Genomic DNA, 23,423 nt, shown 5'->3' with positions numbered 1-23,423 from the left:
GTTGATAAGTTATATTATGTGATCATGCATTTTACTGATAGCTACATGTAGCCCTAAGATTTCATTGATTCGTGAACCATCGTTCATGCTTACTGTTTGCAATAGTATGACATGTATGAATTATTCTAAACACTGAGGAGTTTCTTGTTTGAGGCATAGATAACCTTAGCCGTATTTGACACTACTTTATGGAATATTGGTTATCAATGCTCTTTCTCTTTATACTTGTTTGGCTTTCTGACTATTTTGATCTGAACCTCACTGATGAGTCTTATGTAGACGAAACGCTCGTCTGGCGTATTAAAATATAAGCCTGGCAACTTTGATTTGTGTAGTTCTCTGTCCTGAATGTTCTTGCATGTATTTGTATTGTAGTCCTGTCATGTAATGTTGTCCTTTTGGTGTTATATTTTACATTGACATAAAAGCGCGAGGCTTAGCTAGCCACAAAACCAGGTCCAACACATCATTTTGTTTAAATGTCTTGTACCAAGTCAGGAAAACGGCAGTTGTTATCTTATAGTTCGTTTCTGTGTGTTACATTGTCGTTTGGTTTTGTGTTGCACTTTAGTATTTCTTTTGTTTACATTTTATAGTTGATGTTTTTCCCTCGGTTTTAGTTTGTAACCCTTATTTGTTTTCTCTCAATCGATTGATGACTTTCGTACAGCAATATACTAACAGTTGCTTATTTTAGCCGGAGACTTGATCGACTGTGGAATTTTTAAATTGAAACGTTTTTATGACAAATGACAAACAATACTCTTATCGACACCAACAACACATTTATTGAAAAAATAAAAGGAATACAAAATGACTTTATATTTGGTCATTAGATTGACAATGATGAGTTATAAACATATAGGTTCTATTGAAAAACTTCTTTCTTCTTTCCAATATTGTGAATTACTATAGTAGGTACCACATCACGTGCATTTTTCTTGTTGCGAACTTGTCTTAGTAGTAGTTCCTCACTAGGATTTCAATAAACTTTAATTCTGATACTCAATGAAATTTAACTTTTTTCCTTTTTCAACTCCAACCATATCAAATACTGATTGTTCATTTAATATTTTCATCAGAATTTTAATAATAACCTGAATAATAATTCATAGATTAAAAATTTTGTAGTCAAAGACAACTTCACTGGATATTATACCAGTTGTGAAGCACCTGGTAAACGAGCTGTACTTCTTAGTCTTGGTGTTGTCTCCTCAAGTTTATTGCAATGTGCTACGATGTGCTCACAACTTAAAAGTTGTGTAGTTTATAATTACCAGAACCAAGATAAAAGGTATAACACTGACTTTTAATGTATACACACTTTACAAACTAATGCACGGGCTGAATAATAGCATATGGCTCTATATGTTCTAATCAGCAGAGTGAGTAGAATGCATTCAGACCTGGTATACATATACACAAATAGAATGCTTTCATATGACCATTCACCTGTTTCGGTTTCTTTTTATCTTTGGCTTTGCAGTTTTCGGCTGTAAGCATTCTTTGACAGTGGTGCCTGTAAATCCAGAAATGCGCTTAGGATGCGTATATACATAGACTTATGAAGCGTCGTTTTTTATTTTAGTCTTTTTATATGTTTATTCGATTCTGCTGATGTGTCAACCAAGTTAAATTGGTATCCATTCGCACTTTAACAAACAAACACTAGTCTTATTGTGTAAAGATAAATTAAGACATGTGCAAATAAAAAAGTTAAAAAATATTAACATTAATACAACAACGAAAAGAGCTTTAAGGGAATGTTTTATGCATAGATAAATCAATATAACTATTTTTTATTATTATATTAACAGATGTGAACTCCTGTCTGTTGGGACGAACCCTTTGATAGATGTTCCAAAGTCCCTTGCAGTCGGATGGCAATACTACGCCAAATGTTACGATGGAAATGAAGCATGTTTTGGATGCTTTTTCTGACTTTACCACGTTTCTCAATAAGAAGACAGAAATCATTATTTTGTTTTCAAGCATAGGACACTTTAAAATATTTTGTATATCACAATTAAAGACTATACTTATTATATTTATTGTTTTAAAAAAAGGGGATGATAATCAGACATGTTTTCTATTATTATTTATTTAGATTTTACCCTTTTATGTTCTGAATGAATAATTCTGTGTAAATTACTTATTCAAATACTGACCAGGTAATTAACATGAATTTAGTAATAATAATTACATTCCAGAAATAAGCAATTATACAACATCTTACTTTTTATATTTATTACTGACTACAGGTTGCATTTCTGTAAAAATGGACAATGCAATTTCCCATAGGAACTCCTTTCACGCCTAAAACTGTACCACTTTTGCTATGAAGTTTTGAAAAAAAATCTTATCTTAGAATTGAAAGTTCATATGCACTACATTTTCTTTCAAAGGTCAAAATATAGGGCTGTACAGCATATTTTCAACGTTTATATGCCCTCAACCTTTCAGAGTCTAAACTAACACTAATTTTCTTATCTACTCCTATGTGACTCGAATGAAGGGTTACCACAGATTTCAATGTATATTTACTGGTAACATTCCCAAGTTATGTCTCTATGAGATGGAACACAGAGAGCATACCTGGGAACCAGTATGTAAACAAAATTAGTTTTTTATGCTTATTCCAGATCTCCCCAAAAGAGGCGTGGTTTGATAAACAGCTGTATTTACAAAGTGCAACCTATACAAACATTTATTCAAATAGAAAACTCTCTAAAATCAGTTTTTCTCACATTAATACTCAGAATCAGAATCAGAATTATAGCCTTAAAGAAATTCCTGTTTATACCTTAAATTTTTTTTTACTGTACACTTTATACCCCCTCCCGTTTCAATTTTTTAAAGAATTTGCAAACAAGACTTTAATTATTGCCAGCTTACCCTATTTGCAAATTTTCTGATATGAAATGCCTAGAACCTGTTTAAAACTGTTTTGATAACATATTGAAAGGATATCAGAATAAACTGTACTATAAATGTAATGTTTTGCAGTCAATCATTACAACATTCAAGATTATCCAATCCTGTCTCTGTCTCCAGTTCACATCTTACTGTATGCCTATTTGTCAATTTAAGTTCACATTTTTCTGCCTCTAATGGTCAATTTAGAACTCTTATCATAACAGTATCATCTGTTACCATATATCTGACACAACTTAGCTAATAAATGTACTACAAGTGTTCAAACAAAGCTATTTGCAATGGTTGTATGTATGCAGTTACCAGCCGAGATATAAAATCACTTAAAATGTTATAGAGATGACTGCTAACATGTGAAATTTAGCAGAACGTCTAAGGATAATTATTACATGTTGGTGTTATTGTGCTATGGTATTTTTTTGTATTTTTTTTTTTCATTTCTGCTACGATGCTTTGTGTATATGACTTTCTTTGTTTCTTTGTTACATATGGCTTGACTATGACCTATTGATGTAGATAGTTTTTACTAGTTTTTTTGCCCCTGGGGCCTCAAATTTTCTGAATTATTCTGCTGTTTCCAGCAATTTGAAATATTTAGTATATATTCAGTATAGTACACACTATTGTAAGTTTTGTTGAGATATTTTTGTATTTCTAGCTTGTATTTTTTATGCCAAGGTGACAAAAAAAAAACAGATTTAGGTGTTACAGCTTACTTTTGGGTTATCGACAGGACACAAACACCCCATTAATAATATTCAGGAAGGACCGATGAGTGTCAATGACTGCAAAGAGTAAATATAAGCACTTCTTCATAATTTAACTTACATATATGCAAATAAATAAGAATTAATTATTTATTCAGGACTTTAAGTAAACTATGCATACTGTAAACTGTGAATTTATGCTGAGTCATCATATCTAAGGCCCAGGATTCTATCAATCTTCATGAAATAGTTATAAAACTTCATATTTCAGTTAATTCCTTTAAAATCTGTGATATTAAGCATTTAGTTAGATTCTGAATGTTCTCTTTTTTCACCCTATATAGGTTGCATTTCTGTAAAAATTGACAATGCAATTTCCCATAGGAACTCCTTTTACGTCTACAACTGTACCACTTTTACTATGAAGTTTTGAAAAAAAATCTGATCCTAGAAAAGAGGGACGAAAGATACCAAAAGGACGGTCAAACTCATAAATCTAAAACAAACTGACAAACCACACGAACCCCACCAAAAAACTAGGGGTGATCTCAGAAGTGACAGTTCATATTCTTCCAAAGGTCAAAATATAGGACTGTGTGGCTTATTTTCAACATTTATATGCCCTCAACTTTTCAGAGTCTAAACTAACACTAATTTACTTATCTACCCCTACCTCGAATGAAGGGTTACCACAGATTTCAATGTAAACAATATGCACATGTATATTTACTGGTTACATTCCCAAGTTATGAGCTATCAGATCTATGAGATTGAACACAGAGAGATTAACTGGGAACCAGTATGTAAACAAAATTAATTTTCTATGCATATTCCAGATCTCCCCAAAACAGGCGTGGTTCGAGAAACAGCTGTATTTATAAAGTGCAACCTACAAGGATTTTATAAAAATTTAAAAAAAAATATGGCCTTTTAAACTATTTGTAATAAAATTGTGAAAACAAAGTAGGGGTCAGTGGGCATTATTTTTAATGGCACTACAGGGATAATACCAGAGGATTCCTAACACTTTCAAACACGTAACCAGTGTCTGGGTAGAAAATTGTTGAGTCAGGGCTATGTTAAAGACCGTCTTGTCCTTTTTCTAGATACAATTCATCGGACGGTACCAAGACCTTGTTGATAAATATTCCATAACAACTTCACAAATAATACACGGTGGTCTTGAAGTATAGACTATGGGTGCTGACATTGTTTATCATCTTAATAACGTGTTATATTAGTATTTTGTTATTTGTCTCTAAGAATATGACTTTCAGTACTTTTTAGTCTGTTTTTGGTGATATAAAAAATGTTGGTGTTATTGTGCTATGGTATTTTTTTGTATTTTTTTTTTTCATTTCTGCTACGATGCTTTGTGTATATGACTTTCTTTGTTTCTTTGTTACATATGGCTTGACTATGACCTATTGATGTAGATAGTTTTTACTGTAAATACCAGCTTTTTATTTGTACCTTCAAACCTGTGTAAAGAGTGGTTCCCTCAGACCTACGACTGGTTAATATGTACAGTCGTCTACGACTCCTGACCATTTTTGGAAGATGATGATGTTGACTGTTCTAATGTGCTTTGTCTACTATGCCTTTTTGTAATTCTTTGTTTTTATAGATTTTAAGATTATAACACAATATTGACTGCTGTAAATATTTTGGTATTTTTACCTATTGTGTCTGTTTTGTTCAAACATCGTTGTAAATGTAATCGAATTTGAACAGAAAATGTTAAAGCTGGTTGACAAATTGATCGAATATTAGTATTGCGATGCCGCAAACAATTTATTATTTTCCCTCTGATTTGCAAATAGTAGACCACTGGAATACAATTTATTTATCCATAGTTTAGTGATATTTGATAACAAAATAGGCAGTGTCTGCTCGTACTTACATGCGGGTACGCGTAGCCAAATTGATTTTAGTACGAGTGTATAATGAACTGACGGTTATTTCCTGACTTTGTGAATTCAGTGAAGATAATGAAAATATTTGTTTTTTAATTTGTATTTAATGTATTATTTAGAATAATAGCTATTAAATATAAATGGACATTAAAAATGTTAAAAAAATAAAATTATATTGAATTTGTATGAATGTTTTTTCAAAAACTCGAGTTTGAAGTTTTTTTCTTATAAAATTAGAAACAGAAGCAACAGTTTTTTAAATATCTAAATGACAAAAAATAAAGTTGGAGTGTATACACAATTTAAAGTAATACGATAAAATTCCATAATTACGTCAAAAAACATGAGATGCATTTGATAATTATATATCCATTCAGAACTCCGGATTTATTGCTTGCTACTTCTATTCCAGGTCTTCCTATTTAGGTTAAAAAGAAAACTAAATGTGATGTATGATGAATTAATTTATTTGAATAAATAATGTGCTATTTATAAGAATAGATAATCTATTACTATTATTAAATTTTAAAGAAAATATTAAAAAAACTAACCAGGATCTGTTCTATGAAAGCGTATAAGGGACGTAGTAAAAATAATATCAGGAAATCTATAAGTATGTTTTGTAAGTTATATGCAAATTAAATTGCTTGTTGAAAATGATATGGCGGATGTAATTATTCAGAAAGTAGACAACTTTAAAAATTTAAAAATGTGCATACCAATCGATTTCTTGAAGATGACTTATTCATATTGAGTATTTACGACTAAAACGTCACAGACCTTATAAAACAACAGATATGTAAAAAAGCGGAGAATGTGAAATAATAACATCATGAACATGTCAAATCCACTTTTCAGACCTACAAAAGATAAATAACAGCCGTTCGAGAAACGTTTTTCGTAAGAATTTTTACCTAAACTATTTTTATCGCATATTTTGAATACAAATTACTAAAACTTAGGATGCCTTCATTGACCATGATGATTGCGAGTGAGAAAACAATAACAAGAAATTAATTTAGTCCAAAATATTAAAACTATAACAAATACGTTTATAAGTACTATTAAATGAAAATATAAAAGGTTTTAAATGAAAATCGTTAGAACTACGTTGTTTGAACAAGTACACATGTGCGCATGGGAAATTTAATTCAGCAAATCATTTCTTAAAAAATGCTAAATTTATCATTGATACCTGTATCTAACATTTATTTCGGATATTTTTATGAAGAATTAGGTGGAAAAAGCTTCTTACACTCAGTTGTGCTTTGTAAACGTACATGGATTTTATGTAGCTGTATTTGGTCCATGTTTTAGCATTGTCAAGTCAACATCTGGTATTAGTAAAATGTGCTATTTAAAACAAAACTAAAGTTTCTGACAACATTATTTTGCATATATAGAGTCTAAGACAGGTATTAGTACACTCATCTTGCACACTTAGAATGATGCACTGCAAATTTAATAGTTTTCGTCAGATAATCAAATTTATATCCAAGTAAAGTTTAATATCGTTTTATCGAGCCTGCAAATTTTGTCGAGCCCTCAACTTTTGTCGCAGATAGCTCGAGATAGGGATAGTGATCTGGCGGCTACAGTGACTTCATAAAAGCTTTATATTTTAGAAGGTGGAAAACCTGGATGCTTCATACTTTGTATATATATGCCTTATGTTACGAAGTTCCCTTCTATCACATGACCATTGTCCTTGACATCATTTTCATAGTTTAGTCACTACTTGAAAAAACGTTCAGATATTTAGTATTCTTAATTCTCTCTTATTATGAGTAGTGGGAAATCTATATTTGATATGTTCCACCTTGGAAGGTCATCGTGTCTGTTAGACAGTTTTCACTTGACCTCTACTACATTGCATGGATCAGTGACTTGACTGAAGAATACTGGACATTTGTCTAACAATAATATTATTAATATTTAACTTTTTTAACTTTCAGAGTTGGATACAGAGGGATCGGGCAGGGGACCTCCTCCCCCTCTCCGTTTTATAGGAAAATTTTGGATTATTATCTAGGAAATCACTGATGCATGACTTGAGTGGGCCTCCTTTTATGCAATTTATGAATTTGTCACTGATTGTGTTTTAATGAGTGGTTCTAATTAGTTATGACATTGGTCATTTTAAAAAAATGTTGAATTTTGGAATTGCAGAAATAAATTTAATTACTAATTCAAACAATCCACTTCATAAGAAAATCAAAACTAACACCACTTACGGAACAATATATACAATGTTGCATTTGGTAGAGGTATAGGGGGAATGTTGACATCACACAAAACATATTAAACCGTAACCCTGCCACAATTTTGTACCTGTCACTCTGGACTTTGTTAGTCTTGTATTTTTCTTGATTTTAGTTTATTTAGATGTTTTGAAGTTAACTATGACATCTATTCTCTATTAGTACTTATTTTTGTGCTAGTTGCCAACTGAAGTCCTCCGGGCGGGGAATTTTTTTGCTGTGCTGAAGACCTTGAGCCGTTTGACACATTCACCATTTCCATCATCAATTTCAACCTTGATATTGTCTGTAAATATCAACAAGGATATTTTGAAACACGTTTTTTTTAGGTGGTGCAATATTTTGTCTCTCCTGTTACCATTTTCATAAGAAAGTTTGGACAATTACAAAAAGTAGAGGGTCATAAAGTTTAACCCGTGTCCGTCTTTAAGTCGGTTCTTATGTACGTCCAAAAATTGGTTTCAGTTCTATAAATTTAGTTAGCTTCAACTAAATATTACCACAAAATATTGATAAAATTTCAATTTGGGTGTTTTCACTTTTACCTTTCTAGAGTTAAGTTCCTTTATACATGTACGAAATGCTGAATTGTTTTGTCTTTGTTCTCGAACGAAAACTTTGCCACAACTAAATGTTATGAGTCTAATTTACCACAATGCTTATTACCACAAAACACAGACCAAGTTTAACCTTTGGTAGCGTCACTTTTACCTTTCCAGGAAAATGCTCTTCAACTTCGTACTTTATTTGGCCATTTTAACTTTTTTGGGTTCGAGCATCACTAATGAGTCTTTTGTAGACGAAACGCGCATCTGGCGTATATACAAAATTTAGTCCTGGTATCTATGATGAGTTTATTTACAAATGGAAAAATTGTTGAATTTTGAGGTTCTTTTCTCTTAAGTTATCGTCAATCAATTGTTATGAAACTTTTACACAATGCTTATCAACACAAAACTCAGATCAAGTACAAATATTGGACCTACCCGGTACCATTCTTGTATTATGTGTCGTATGCCTTTTTAAAGGTTATTAGCAAGCGTAAGCATAATCTGTGTTTGATACATTCCCTTTTTATTTCTCTTTCAAATAAACCAAACATCAAGTAATTCCCCTAGATGTTGGTTTACTATGAACTTTTTTTAAGCAACAGGAACATACCTCAACGATATATCACCATATAAAGTTCTTTGCTCTCACCCTTTTTGTCTATCCTGGTATTGCATTTTTATCTTGTAAATTACAACAAAATAGACGTCCTTATCTTTAAATGACCTCAAACAACCAAATATTGCATTATGTGTACACAAAACTATAATTAATTATAACTTTTTTAAATTTTTCAAATACTGTCTGTCCTGTTCAGATATGGGTTAATTGTAATCAGCTGTAATCACTTACATTTTGCAATGTAATCACATGTAATCAATAAACAATTTAAAATTACAAGTTATAATTCCCGTAATTAAATCAATTTCAATTTGAAAATCAGGTGTGAACATGATTACGTTTCAATTACTTTAAGGATGTTCGCTTCTCAGTTTAAAAATAATAAGCTTTTTAAAAGACTGTTATAAATTGAAAGTATATAGATAATGAAACAAAAAAAGCAGAAAAAAATGGAGGGTCTGTTTGCTTGTTTTCGAGATAAAAGCCGTTGAAAATTTTGCGGGAAATAATTCTCTCTAGATTTTTCTTTCACTTAACATTGGCACCTTTTTGCTGAAAAAACTATGAAAAAATGACAAGGATTTCATAAGATTTTGAAATATGGCTTTTTAAATAATATGTAATAAAAATATGAAAAGTAAATTAGGTGTTAGTGGGCAATTTCTTTTAATGTTAATACATGGATAAAACCAGAGGATTCCGAAAATCTGGCAAAATATCAAAATGTTGAGGAGCAAACATCCTTAAGATTACATCTATATAATTGATTGCTGATTTCAAAATTTGTGTATGAAAATATTTTTGATATCCAATTCAAAAATTAAAAGATGTGAAGTATAATTTAAAAAAAATCAAACTAGTATTCACTATCATGCCTATGACGGATTATAGTTAAAAATGGTCATAGCTTCTATCTAATAAGTTCGTTTAAACTAAGTTGGGCGGCGTGAGTGAGGTACATGTAGAATGAAAATGTGTGATCTATTTTGTAAACAGTTTCAAAGAATTTAACTTGCCAAATGTTTCATTGGGATAATTGAGTCTTTGTAATAAACAAATTTCCTTTAAAAACATTTTATTATCCATGGTTTAATACTTCTGATATAGCCTCAAATTTTTGTTACACAATATCTTGTTATAAGTACTAGTTCAAAATTCAAATGTTTTCAATAGCATAGAACATTAAGGAAATATAGTTCCAATTATGTCTTTGATGAGCGACATATATACGCCTGCTAAATTATTAATATTGTACATAGTTTTACAATTTGCATAAGATTGTTTCCATAAATATTTTAATATGTGCTATTTTTTATAACTATTTCAAACATTTTCAAACACTAATATACGTTATGAATATTGAAATTCCCCTTTGTTTATATAGGCATGTAACTTAAAGTGGGAGAAACAGGATATCACCATGTTACACATGAAATTTGGCATAAGATATTAATTGTTTTAATTGCAATATCAATAAAGTTCGTCAAACTGTACGAATGAATGAATTAACCTTTATTGCACTAGCAACAACATTAATTTAGCATATATAATAAGAATGTAGACAAATATGACAGAATACAAAGAACAATCAAATAATACAAAGATAACTTATAAAGCATATACGTTGTACATGTGTACAACAGATAAACTGATAATTTGTGATCTGCATTTCCATATAACTAATCATTTGCGATGTTAATTTCTTTAACTGATAATTTTAGATCTTAATAACCATAACGATCAGTTTAAGATCTTAATTTCCATAACTCATAATTTGGGATCCTACTTTCCATAACTGATAATTTGTTTTCTTAATTTCAGTAACTGATAACTTGGGATTTTACTTTCCATAACTGTTAATTTGAGATCCTTATTTTCATACATTGTAACTGATGATTTGCAATCTTAATTTCCATAACTAATAATTTGGAATCTTCATTTCCACAACTAATGATTTTGGATCTTACTTCCCTTAACTGATAATTTGCAATCTTACTCTCTATAACTGATAATTTGCTATCTTTATTTCCATTATTAAAAGTAAGGGATCTATTACAATAACTGATAATTTGGGATCTAACTTTTCATAAATGATTGTTTGGAATATTAATTTCTATAACTAAAAATGTACTAATTTGGAATGAATCTTACTTTCCATAACTGATAATTTGGGATCTCGATTTCCATACATAGTATGTGATAATTTGCTATCTTACTTTCCATAACTGATAATTTACAATCTTACTTTTCATAACTGATACTTTTCAATCTTACTTCCCATAACTGATTATTTGCAATCTTACTTTCCATAAATGATAATTTGCAGTCTTACTTTCCATAACTGATAATTTACAATCTTACTTTCCATAACCATGATAACTGATAAATTGCAATTTTAATTTCAACAACTCATAATTTGCAATCCTAACTTCAATGCAGCCTTTAGATAATTACACAGTTTCATAGTTGAGTTTTTGATGCAGTTTGTAACAATAAATGCCTTCATGCATTTCTTTTTTATAGGGGGCTAGGATGAAAAATGTGATTTTTTATGTGTAATCTCTGTCCTGCCTTTTTCACTCTACGCGGTCCTGCCCTTTATTTTAGATTATCTTGACGTTATTTTACATAAATTGTCATCCTTTTTCTTTGCTAAGTGTCTCATCCTGCCTTATTTTTTACTCAAAACACCAGTCCTACCTATTTTTCCCAAATTCTAACGCCCAACTGACCAAATCAGTCCTAACCGTAAAACTGTCAGCAGAACTAACTAAATTAGTTCTACCCGTAGAACTGTAATCAGACCTGACTAAATCAGATCTAATGTAGAACTGTCAGCAGAACTGACTTAATCAGTTCTAACCGTAGAACTGTCAGCAGAACTGACTAAAGACTAAATCAGATCTCGACGTAGAACTGTCAGCAGAACTGACTAAATCAAATCTAACCGTAGAACTGTCAGCAGACCTGAATAAATCAGATCTCGACGTAGAACTGTCAGCAGAACTGACTAAATCAGATCTAACCGTAGACCTGTCAGCAGAACTGTCTTGTTAGTTATAAAAAATGCCAGGCTTAAAATAAAATACGCCAGACGCGCCTTTTGTCTTCACAAGACTCATCAGTAACGCTAAGATCAAAATAGTCAGAGAGCCAAAAGAAGAAAATAGTTGAAGAGCATTGAGGATCAAAAATTCCAAACTGTTGTGCCAAATAAGGTTAAGATGATCTATGCATATAAGAAAATCCTAAGTTGTTTGAACAATTCATTTAATACTTTTGCAAACAGTAAAGGGATAAAATTGACCATATAATTGATAATAACACCAAAGAGCTGACTACTGGCCTGGTGATACCCTCGGGGACGAAACGTCAACCAGCAGTGGCATCGGCCTAGTGGTGTAAATAGTTATCAAAAATACCTGGCTTATAGATAAATACGTCAGACGAGCGTTTCATCTTCATAGGACTCATCAGTGTCGCTCAGATCAAAATAGTTAGAAAGCTAAACTAAGTACATAGTTGTAGAGCATTTCAATTTGAGGACCCGAAATTTTAAGAAGTAGTGCCAAATACCGTTGAGGTAATCTATGCCTGGGATAAGTAAATCCTTAGTATTTCGAATGATTTATAATTTTACAAACAGTAAATTTATAAAAATGACCATAGAATTGATGTTCATGTCAACACCGAAGTCTAAAACTGTTCTAGCCGTAGAACTTACCAAACCTGTCAGGATTACAGAACAGTTCTAAATGACGTCACTGCAGTTAGGGCATCTCACTGGTCACCATTCAGTGTTGTTATTATCTTTGAATATCAAAACATCGCAACTCAATTCATCAATATTCGAATCTTTGTATAATTTGATGAAGAAAAATAATCTCAATTTGACATGTGTGACGCATTTTTCTTCATCAAATTAAACAAAGATTCGAATAACCAATGTCAGCCTTATGGAAAATATTCACTATTGATGAATTGAATTTTCCAACAAAGATTAAAACTAAACTTCAGGAATATCGTTTCCGGTGAAAATTTTTAGATAATTGATGATCTTTTCCGAGAAGCAAGACAATTTCCCTGTAATCGAACCTCATGTCAAAATAAAACCTAACAAAATAGTCTATGACAGATGGATATATCTGAACTGGTACATTAAACAGAAATACCACATGTAAACTCCATATCAATTTGTGCTCATGCCAACCAAATTCAATGTCTTGTTAAAATGGATTTTTCCATTCCAGAAATGTAATTTGCGAAATTTTTAGAGAAAACTTGAAAAGTAAAGCGAGCGAAACATAAAATATAGGTTCTGACAATATTGATCAAACCGAAATGGTATGCATCATGACATTTCGTTTATCTACTAGAATGAACTGATGATTTCGTTCACTAGAAAATTGTATATCTAAGACTACTTGTATAACTATTACCTTCTGATGATAATGAATCTTTAATTGAATAATTACTTTAACTACCTTAAATGAGGGGCGTAAGCTAACAGACGGACATTCAAACTCATAGATAAAAAATAAACTGACAACGCCATGGCTTAAAAAAGACAAACAGACGAATTATAGTACACAAGACACAACATGGATAACTAAAGACTAGGAAAGACAAACCCTTAGAAATCTAGGCTTGATATGAATTAAAAATGGCGTGGCCTAAAAATTTCTTTATATTAAACGCAAAAAAATATTCAATCTAGCTCATAATATTATTATATCGAGCACCCAAAATATAATTATATTTAGCTCACTAAATATATTATGAGTAGATATAAGAAGATGTGGTTTGAGTGCAAATGAGACAACTCGACATCGAATTCACAGTTTGTAATTGTAAACAATTATAGGTCAAAGTATGGTCTACAAAACGGAGTCTTGACTCGCACTGAACAGCAAGCTATCAAAGGCCACAAAAATAACTATTGTTAAACTATTCAATCGGAAAAACCAACGGCCTAATTATATAATCTATAAAAAAAAAACAAAGAAACGAGAAAAAGTTATTAACCACATTAACAAACGACTACTACTGAACATCAGATTCCTGACGTAGTACAAGTGCAAATAAATGCATCGGCCTTACACGTTTTAATATGTAAGCAAATATTGCAGTTCAATGCAATTATCCTCCTTCTGTGTCCTTAATTTTAACAGCGAATATCGGTATGATTTTGTGAGGGATCGTCCTTAATAAATTTGATAATAATCTGTGTTAATTGTAGGAATAGTTTAAATTGTCGGGATTTTACTTCGACTTAAACGCTATGACGATCGATTTTAATGATAACAATACAAAAATAATAATATTATATTAAGCATCCTAAATATTAATTTTTGCGCGAAATATATTATCTAATGAGTAGAAATAAGAAGATGTGGTATGATGTGGTATGATAGACAACTCTCCATGGAAGTCACTTTTTGAAAAAGTAAACCATTATAGGCCATAGTACGGTCTTTAACACGGAGCCTTGGCTCACACCGAGCAGCAAACAAATGACTATTGTAAGATAATTCAAATGGGAAAACCAAATATCTAATCTATATAAAAAAAAACGAGAAACGAGAAGCACTTATAAACCTCATCAACAAACGCCAACTACTGAGCATCAGATTCCTGACTTAGGAGAGGTGCAAATAAATGCAACGGGTTTAAAGTTTTATTAGGTACGCATTATAAGTCCATACACTACTGAGATTGATCGATGTCACATGTACCATCATCATATATTATTATGTTATGCCATACATCTGGAATCTATCATAAATTTGAGCCCTACATATATATATATATATATTGAGTGTACAAAATAGTAAAATGTCGCACGAAATGTATTATGTGTCTGCATAAATCACTAACTGGGTATTGTACAAATTAGTCTACCGTGTATGTAACAGATAATTTCATCTTAATTGAAATATCAGCGAGAAACTAAAATCATATCAATCAACGGGACGAGTTAAAAAAAAATTTTTTTTTTAACTTGGTACAAACATTTTTCCAAGAAAATAAGGACATCCTTAAGTTTGAAATAATGCCCAAATATTTTTTTGCATTTCAACATGCAGCCGAAATATCATTGCATATACAGGGACAAAAGCGGGTTATTCAGTGCGCACCACATTTTTTATGTTATTTCTTCATAGACAGAAAAAATATTACAGGCATTCCTTAAATAAATTAGTAATTAATAATTTATATGAAATGCAATATTCTTATTTTGTAAACAATTGCGATATATTAAGATAACACATGTATGTGCGTGTTTAAATGTGAAGAATAATTAATCATTACACATGTTACATGTGCAATATGCTTATTAAACGTTGACCCTGTGCTGACTGAAAAATCTTTCATAATTTAGGACACATTATGAATCTGTCCTTATCTTTATCATAAAACAATGGAAATATTCGCAAAACTCAACTTTTGACATACTTAGGTTTTTTTTGTTATAGATAACTATGCGGTATGGGCTTTGCTCATTGTTTAATGCCATACGGTGCCCTATAGTTGTTAACTTATTTGTCGTTTGGTCTCTTGTGAAGAGTTTCTCATTGGCAATCATAACACGTCTTCTTTTTATATAAGTTAAGATCTTTTTGCTCTCACGATCATTACACGTGGTATCTTTTAATCATTTTGATATCTAACCGACTTCAATATGAATATTTTCGAGTTCCAATGTTAATGAGTCCCTATATAACCTCGAAGATAACGTTCGAATTTATCATCATGTACCTAAAATATGCACACTTGTTTAAAATCACTTTGTTTCTTAAATAACATTCAAACATCTAAAGTTAACGGGGTAAATATTATAGGTTGTGTGACATGTATCGATAAGGGGAGATTTTACAAAGATTTCTCCATATTTTTCACAAATGCATAATATATAAATATTTTTCATCAATACTATACAGTTGAATCAACATTTTTACAACTGTATCGAAATGCACATGCATATGCTGACAAAAGACAAAGAAAACAATTGTTAATTTAAATATTTACAGTAGCCATGATCATGAATGCTTGAAGCATATAAGAGTCTTTAATGAATGGAACATTAGCCATGTGCACATGAAGATACCAAAGGAGCATTAACAAATTAAATATAAAGTTTTAATATATTTTATTCATTAAGAAATAAAATGCATTCATGTTTAAACTTATTAAATTACTTCAAATAAGGTGATAAGTTAGTATGTGTTCGCCTTGTACAGTCAATGTTCATGACAAACCAATAAACTCTTGTCAGTAATCAGTCTAGATATCAGATTCTATGTCAGTGAAAAAAGTATATCAGTTTTACATTGTCAGCCGAAAGTATTAAAATGACAATAACTGTATACGGGTACAGAGTAGCATACTTATATAGGACTGTTATAGTTTAATTAATGATGCGGTGCATTTTTATATTTAGTGGTTTGCATTTTAATTGGTAATTGAGCATGATGCCATCTTTAAGAGATAAGTAAAAATATGTTTCAGGCAAATACTATAAGCTACATAGTGTGATAGTGATCTAGTACGATGTATATGAGGTCAGTAAATTCCATATGTGGTTAGAGCGAACATAGTGTGTTTGTGACCTTATACGATATATATATATGGGACCAGTAAATTTAATATGGGATGAGAGCGAACATAGTGTGTTTGTGACCTAATACGATAAATATGGGGTCAGTAAATTCTATATGGGGTGAGAGCAAAGCTCGAATACCCATATGAAACTTACTGTTCCCATATATGATATATATCGTATGTAACGAATTTATCTTGCTGACTATCTTAACATGTGGTATGTAGACTAGTGGCGTGATCAACTCTTCAATACCGTTAAAAAAAACTTTCATTGGTCTATACGAAAACAAACGTCAACAATAAAAACTAGTTAAATGTGTTTTATTATTATTTTTCAATCGTTTATCATCATGATTGTATTGTCTGTAAAAACCTTTAAAGATTTTTGCTAAACACCGTGTTGTTTTTATAAATAGACGTAACACCAATACTTAGCGTATATTGAAATATGCCCCGCCTTCCTACTAACCTAAGATGGATTATACATGTTCATGTAGTTTGCCAACTGTTTCGAAAATAAAATGCACATTCATGAACTACATTGACGATTTTTTGCAAATATAACACAAATAATTAACAGTATTTTGTTGGTAAATGTTTGTACTGCAGTCTCCAAAAGGTATTGATAAATCTGCTAAGATATTTTGCAGTATTAAATATGAAAATAAAATCTTCGTGATCTTAGAATGCAGATGGCAGTTAGGTCCGCTGCTGTATGCCCTGAGGTAATCGGTGCCCTCAGGTAATCGTGGCAATAGTGCCCATATGCGTAGTAATAACATGATCTAAAAATAGAATAAACTAAAAATACATCATTATACTTTCTATTTCGACTGACAGTATATGTGCGAAAAATAGGAGAAAACAGGAACACATACAACTTTTTACAATAAGTTAAGACAAATAATTCACGAAAAAAATCCAAATATTTGGTTAATTTGTGATCATTGCAACGTGAACAGATATTTATTTAGTGAAACGTAAATGACTTAAAATAATTAAAAAGAAAACACTTTTTGAATGGCGATTTAAACTTTTATAATAATAGTTGTCAAAAACTGGTTTCATAGAGATTTATGTAAATAAATGTATACAATTATTTAAACTTACTTTTAAAGAATAAAAGTTATCCATACATGCCTAAGGCAGCAAACATTTGATTTTCGGGGGGGGGGGGGGGGGGCTATGGATTTTTTTCCTTCGGCGAAAGACAATATTTTTTGGAGACAAGTCGAAAACATTTTTTTCTTTCATTTCAATTTTAGCATTACATATAGTGGCAGCTGAGGGTGAAACAAACAATTTTTTTTCTCAGGGTCAAAAACAAATTATTTGTTTCTCAAACAATTAGAAACAAACTTTTTCTTCAAAAATGTATCCATAGCCCCCCCCCCCCCCCCCCCATCCCTGAAAATGAAATGATTGCTGCCTAAGTTTCGTGAATGTCCTGTTGAAACTTTGACTATCATTGTGTTTGGTAATATATGACACTAACATATGGACAGATTACGCATATATTGATTTTGGTTACTTCTTTTAAAGTAACATAAGTAGAAAATGATAACATTTAATAAATAGGTTAATAAAATCAGCCCATCTTGTCCGACTGCATGAGGGGCAGTGGCGGATCCATCCATTTTTTTAAAAAGGGGGGTTCCCAATCCAGGACACAAGGAGGGGGTTCCAACTATATGTTCCCATTCAAATGCATTGATTTCCAAAAAAAAAAGGTTCCTATCCCCAGAACACCCCTGGACCCGCCACTGAGCTGTTACAAAAAATATCGCTATAAACTGTCACGGCATTATTTGAATTTAAGTGTACTGCATGCATCTTGCACTGTAAGATTAGCATTAACACTAATGCAAAATTGTTAAATAATTACCACTTTCGTTGGTTTTTTCTTATCTTTGTTTGAAATGTATTTTATTTAAAGCTTCTTTGTGTACCATTCTTTGTTTATTCGAAAGGGGTAGTAGATATATATATATAAATTAGTTTTTTTTATCCTACATTGATCTTATGATGTCGTCCCTAATTCTGATATTGTTGTCTTCTGTTTTTACCTTATATTTACTTAGCCCAATTTTTGTTGTAATATACATTGTACATGTTGTATGTTACCTGTTCTTTCACTTATTTCTTGTAAGCATAACCAGGTATGTCCACAGTGGTACATGTAGCATGCTGTATTATCTGATAGAAGATCTAACTTCTTACCTTAAGGAAGTTGATATTTATAGTCATTATAAAATTCTCCAGAAGTGAAGCCACACAAAACCAATCCTGTTTCACAGATTCTAAAACATGGGTGAAAATTCTATGCTGAAAAAGAAATGCACAAGACATTTTTTTATAGATGTTGATACTGAATTCATTCCAAATAAAAGACTGCATGTACATTTATCTATATTAATTTCATAAGAATCTATTCCATTAGAATCTTAAATCATGGATTTTTTTGTTTTTTTATAGTCAGTGTGATACATGTACATGTAAGTACACAATGAAAAATTATATAAAGTTGCAATTGATCATGTTTTATATATATAAAAAAAATTGCTAAACAGTCTCAAACTCAGAACAACCTTATAAATGTTTTACAAATAAGCATATTTTGGCTTTCCCGTTTGAATGGTTTTACACTAGTAATTTTGGGGGCCCTTTACAGCTTGTTGTTCGGTGTGAGCCAAGGCTCCGTGTTGAAGGCCTATAATGGTTTACTTTTTTTAAAAATTGTTATTTGGATGGAGAGTTGTCTCATTGGCACTCACACCCCATCTTCCTATATCTAAAGACTATATGTGGTATGATTGCAAATAAAGTAACTCAGGGTTCCGATTACAGACTTTTCATGAGTCCAAAACTCACAGACTACTGAGAGTTACATGTATGAAATTTTCCACAAGAGAGCAAATCTCTTAACGGTTAATTATAGGTCAGGGATAAATAAATAAGCTTTAAATTTAGTCTCAGTCGGCAAGGTATTTAAACATAGGGATCTCAGAATCAAGGATTTTGTACCTAATTTTAAAAAAATGGGGGGGGGGGGGGGCTTACCCCAGACCCCCTTTGAATGTTGCACAGGCTGATGTAACAATGCGCAGTGTGCCCTTCTTATAACCAAATTAATATAGTTTCCTCAAAGCCAATTGCAACATTTCACGAACTTTATTCCCAATTACATGGGCCCCTTCACCTAAACTCCAGGAAAATCACTGAATAGGTAAAGGACGGTTAGCAATGAGCAAAAGATTTACTGCATAGTCAGCTGATGTAAATGGCCCTGAAATACTGACTGTGATATTTTCCATATTCTGCATCATACTATCTTTTTAAAATTTATCAAAAAAATCTATACACTTATATCCAGAAATAATTACTTGCCTATTATTGTTGTATTCAAAACATAGATAGAAAATTTAAGAAAAAATATAATGGACAGAACCAACCATTTCTAGGACATTTGGTGAATGAGCGAAACAACAAAAGGCTGAACGGTTTCATGGTCTAAACATCTCGAATGTACCACAAGTTGTTGCATAAATTATATACATTTTATATGTTATAATACAAAAAAATACATATAATGTATTCAATTGCAAAGGAAATCTTAAAAGGTTTCCTACCCATTGTGAAAATTTGTCCCAACCTAGTTTTGACTAGTTTTTTTAGCCTTAGAGGATTCAGAACATACATGTATGGTACTACATGTACTTCGTGGATGGATGCAGTTTCTATAGTTTGAAGTTAGTTTCAGGTTTGTGTTCACTCACAATGTGGTCATGGTTTTTTTTTAAAGTTTTTTTTGGATAATTAGTTGAATATCACCTGATCACTATCTATATTGTTCCTAATGTTTCATAGGAGCTACCATTTGATTTTTATTAGGGGCTACCATGTAGGATGATATTTGAAAAAGGCAGAGCAGGAGTTTTGATTATAAAAAGAAATGGCAAAAATAAAGGCAGGATAACAATTTAAGTAAAAAAAGGGATAAGCCAATTAATATTGGCAAGGCCTAATAGACATGTCGATGAAAGAGTGGGAAAAAAAATGCAAGACAGAGATTACAACTAAAAAAAATGCAGGGCAAAATTTTTCACCCTACCTCCCCCCTAAAACAAGTAAATGGTAGCTCCCTTAACAGCTTGATGGATGGGTGCGCTGCCTATTTAGCAATAAGACTCCAGTTAAGAAACCCTGTGACTGTAGTTAGTCCTGTGGAACTTGAAACCTAACAAAATATACCGGGCATAAGGACATGATGTAATGTGTATCATGGGTGTTATCACTTGTTCTATCTTTGTTGGTATTTATGGTATTACTTACTGTGCAAACAGAGTGTGGGGACAGAGGCAGCATATTGATTTACCTGAAAATACCACATCTCAGTGCTATCAACTCTCCTTCATTGGCATTGTCCACGGCTGGTTCATGTAGTCTGGCAACCTTCACGCAGTCTGAGATCTGTCAATGCCGCGGCGTTATGTCTTTATTACATTCAGCGAGCTTTCGTACACTTTTGTCCTGATTACATACAGGATTAAACCCCACATGAATGTGTTAAAACAGACTTATACTGCCCTTCATGTGCGGCGGGACCAACTCGTCTGCAATTTGTTATTGATGTTGTGCAGACTACGCGCCTTTTTTTAAAAAAGGTAACCAGGCAAGGGAGATAAACAATACGGTGAATGACGTGTTTCGATGATTTTACTTTAGTGAATAACATTTTTCAAATAAAAATTTCCAAACTTTTTATTCATTGAAAGAGAAGATATGTATCAAATGATTTCAAAGATAAAAAAAATTGTGTGCTAGGCATCTGCTGTTTACAGAAAATCAATATCGAGGTTGACCTACTTTCAATGCATTACACTGTTGTATTATGCGGACGGCCAATGCATTCAATCTATTTTTTTCTACACAAATATGGAACATATTGATTTAATACTATGGTTTTGTCACTTTTTTTAATGGATTACAAAGTTCCCAAAATTTCACCATATTCCGTGTATATGGACTTATCAGTTTTTATTTGATTTGCCTGATTCTTACACGGACCTGTACTTAAAATCAATATGTAAAAATTGCTACAAAACTATTGAAACTTATAGTAATGACTCTCGAATAGAACAAACGTGTATAGAACAAACTTTTAGACATCAGCTGTTCAATATTATCAAAACAAGTAGACTATTTGGGTTTTTACCTATGCTATTTTTAGTAACACAACACGCAGTTTCAATCAACGATAAGCCATACACGAGATTCGTTAGTCTAAATATATCATTACCGCAACAACACCTGAAATTCAATAAAACATACGATAATAAAATGTTTATAAAAAATAGTTACTTACCTGCAAAATATAGATATAGTCACATGAACCACTCATGTTTATATCCAGAACAATTGATTGAAAAATCGCACACATATTTATACAATCCAACACTTGATAAACTTCAGATTCATATTTTTGAGCTAAAGATGCAAAGCAGTGTAGAAGTGTATAATACACAAATAACTTATATCCCAGTTGAAATTTGGTTTTTGTCTTATACAATTAGAAGACTTGTAAATACAATAACATCATCATGCACGCACAAAGATGGAGAATCTTTTTGTTTCGAACTTTCACAAAGATATTCAATTACACAACATAATCGAATATATGATGTTTTGATAAATAAAATATCTGATAGATTGTTTACACAATCGAAAGCACATAAATCACACAGGGGATATATAAAATTAATGTATGTCTTTTTTCCGAAATTAGCCAATTATCTTTAGTGGTATGTATCAATTACATGTATTAAAGGGCACGCGATATACTCGTGGTTTAGTAGCGTATCAATAATTATGTGGAGGTCACACCAGGGTATACCTACTGGTAAATATTATATGTTTTTATTTTATAGAAAATTGTGTTATAAATATGACTTTAGTAAAATGATGTATATTTATGTCAATCTTATAGTAAATATGAGGTGTACTATAGTTCATATATCATAGCTAATAAGATCATTAATTTGTAACTTTAATAATGGCTTTAGCACATACAATTAATTTGAGTAGTCTCAATGTAAACGGCATCGGTTCTAGGGGAAAGGGGAATAGAGTTATAGAATGGATAAAAGCACGGAAAAGTCAAATTACATTTTTACAAGAAGCACATTTTGACGAAAATATTGAAAGAGAAATTAAAAATAAAACGGAATATGAAACCTTTAGCAGTAACGGTACAACAAGTAGTAGGGCTGTAGCAATTTTAATTAAAAAGTCACTGAGCTTTGAATTTATAAATAAATTTAGTGATAGTGAAGGGAGATTTGTACTTATTAATGTGCAATTAAATAATTCTATTTTCACATTTTCCAGCATATATGCACCGAACTGTAAAACTTCTAGAAATTCATTTTTAAAAAAAGTAAGCGATAATTTAAAAGAACACAGTCTTGGTATACATAATTATACTAGGGGGAGATTTAAATGATGCACTTAAACCAATTGATAGAAAGTCTTTATGTCCTGGTAAATTTATTCAACCTGTTACCGGATTAAAGCAATTAATAAAAATAACAAATTAACGGATGTTTAAAGAAATTTAAACACAAATAAACAGCAATTTACTTTGAGAAGAAAGGATAAATCACAAGCTAGTCGACTAGACATGATTTTTTATTGGGTCAGAATTTTTACCTCTTATAGAATGGTGTAAAATTAAAACAGCTGTTATACAGTCTACTGATCACCAAAGTGTATTTTTGAAATTTAAGCCAGGGTTATCAGAAAGGGGAAATGGGTACTGGAAAATAAATAGCTCA

General features: G+C 31.4%; 1 long non-coding RNA gene across 1 annotated transcript; it reads right to left on the bottom strand.

Annotated features, from left to right (window-relative positions):
* Positions 1-16,895: 16,895 nt before the first annotated feature.
* On the bottom strand, positions 16,896-21,507 carry LOC139488588 (uncharacterized). The gene is made up of 3 exons (XR_011656045.1): positions 20,966-21,507; positions 18,811-18,915; positions 16,896-17,375 (listed from the first exon to the last, which is right to left on the bottom strand). It is a non-coding gene; the product is annotated as an uncharacterized lncRNA (long non-coding RNA).
* Between the last annotated feature and the right edge of the window lie 1,916 nt (positions 21,508-23,423).

The sequence above is a fragment of the Mytilus edulis genome, chromosome 9 (genome assembly GCF_963676685.1).
Source record: "Mytilus edulis chromosome 9, xbMytEdul2.2, whole genome shotgun sequence".
Taxonomy (NCBI): Eukaryota; Metazoa; Mollusca; class Bivalvia; order Mytilida; family Mytilidae; genus Mytilus; species Mytilus edulis.
Note: the sequence above shows the minus strand (reverse complement) of the source record. Positions and strands in the feature narration are given on the sequence as shown.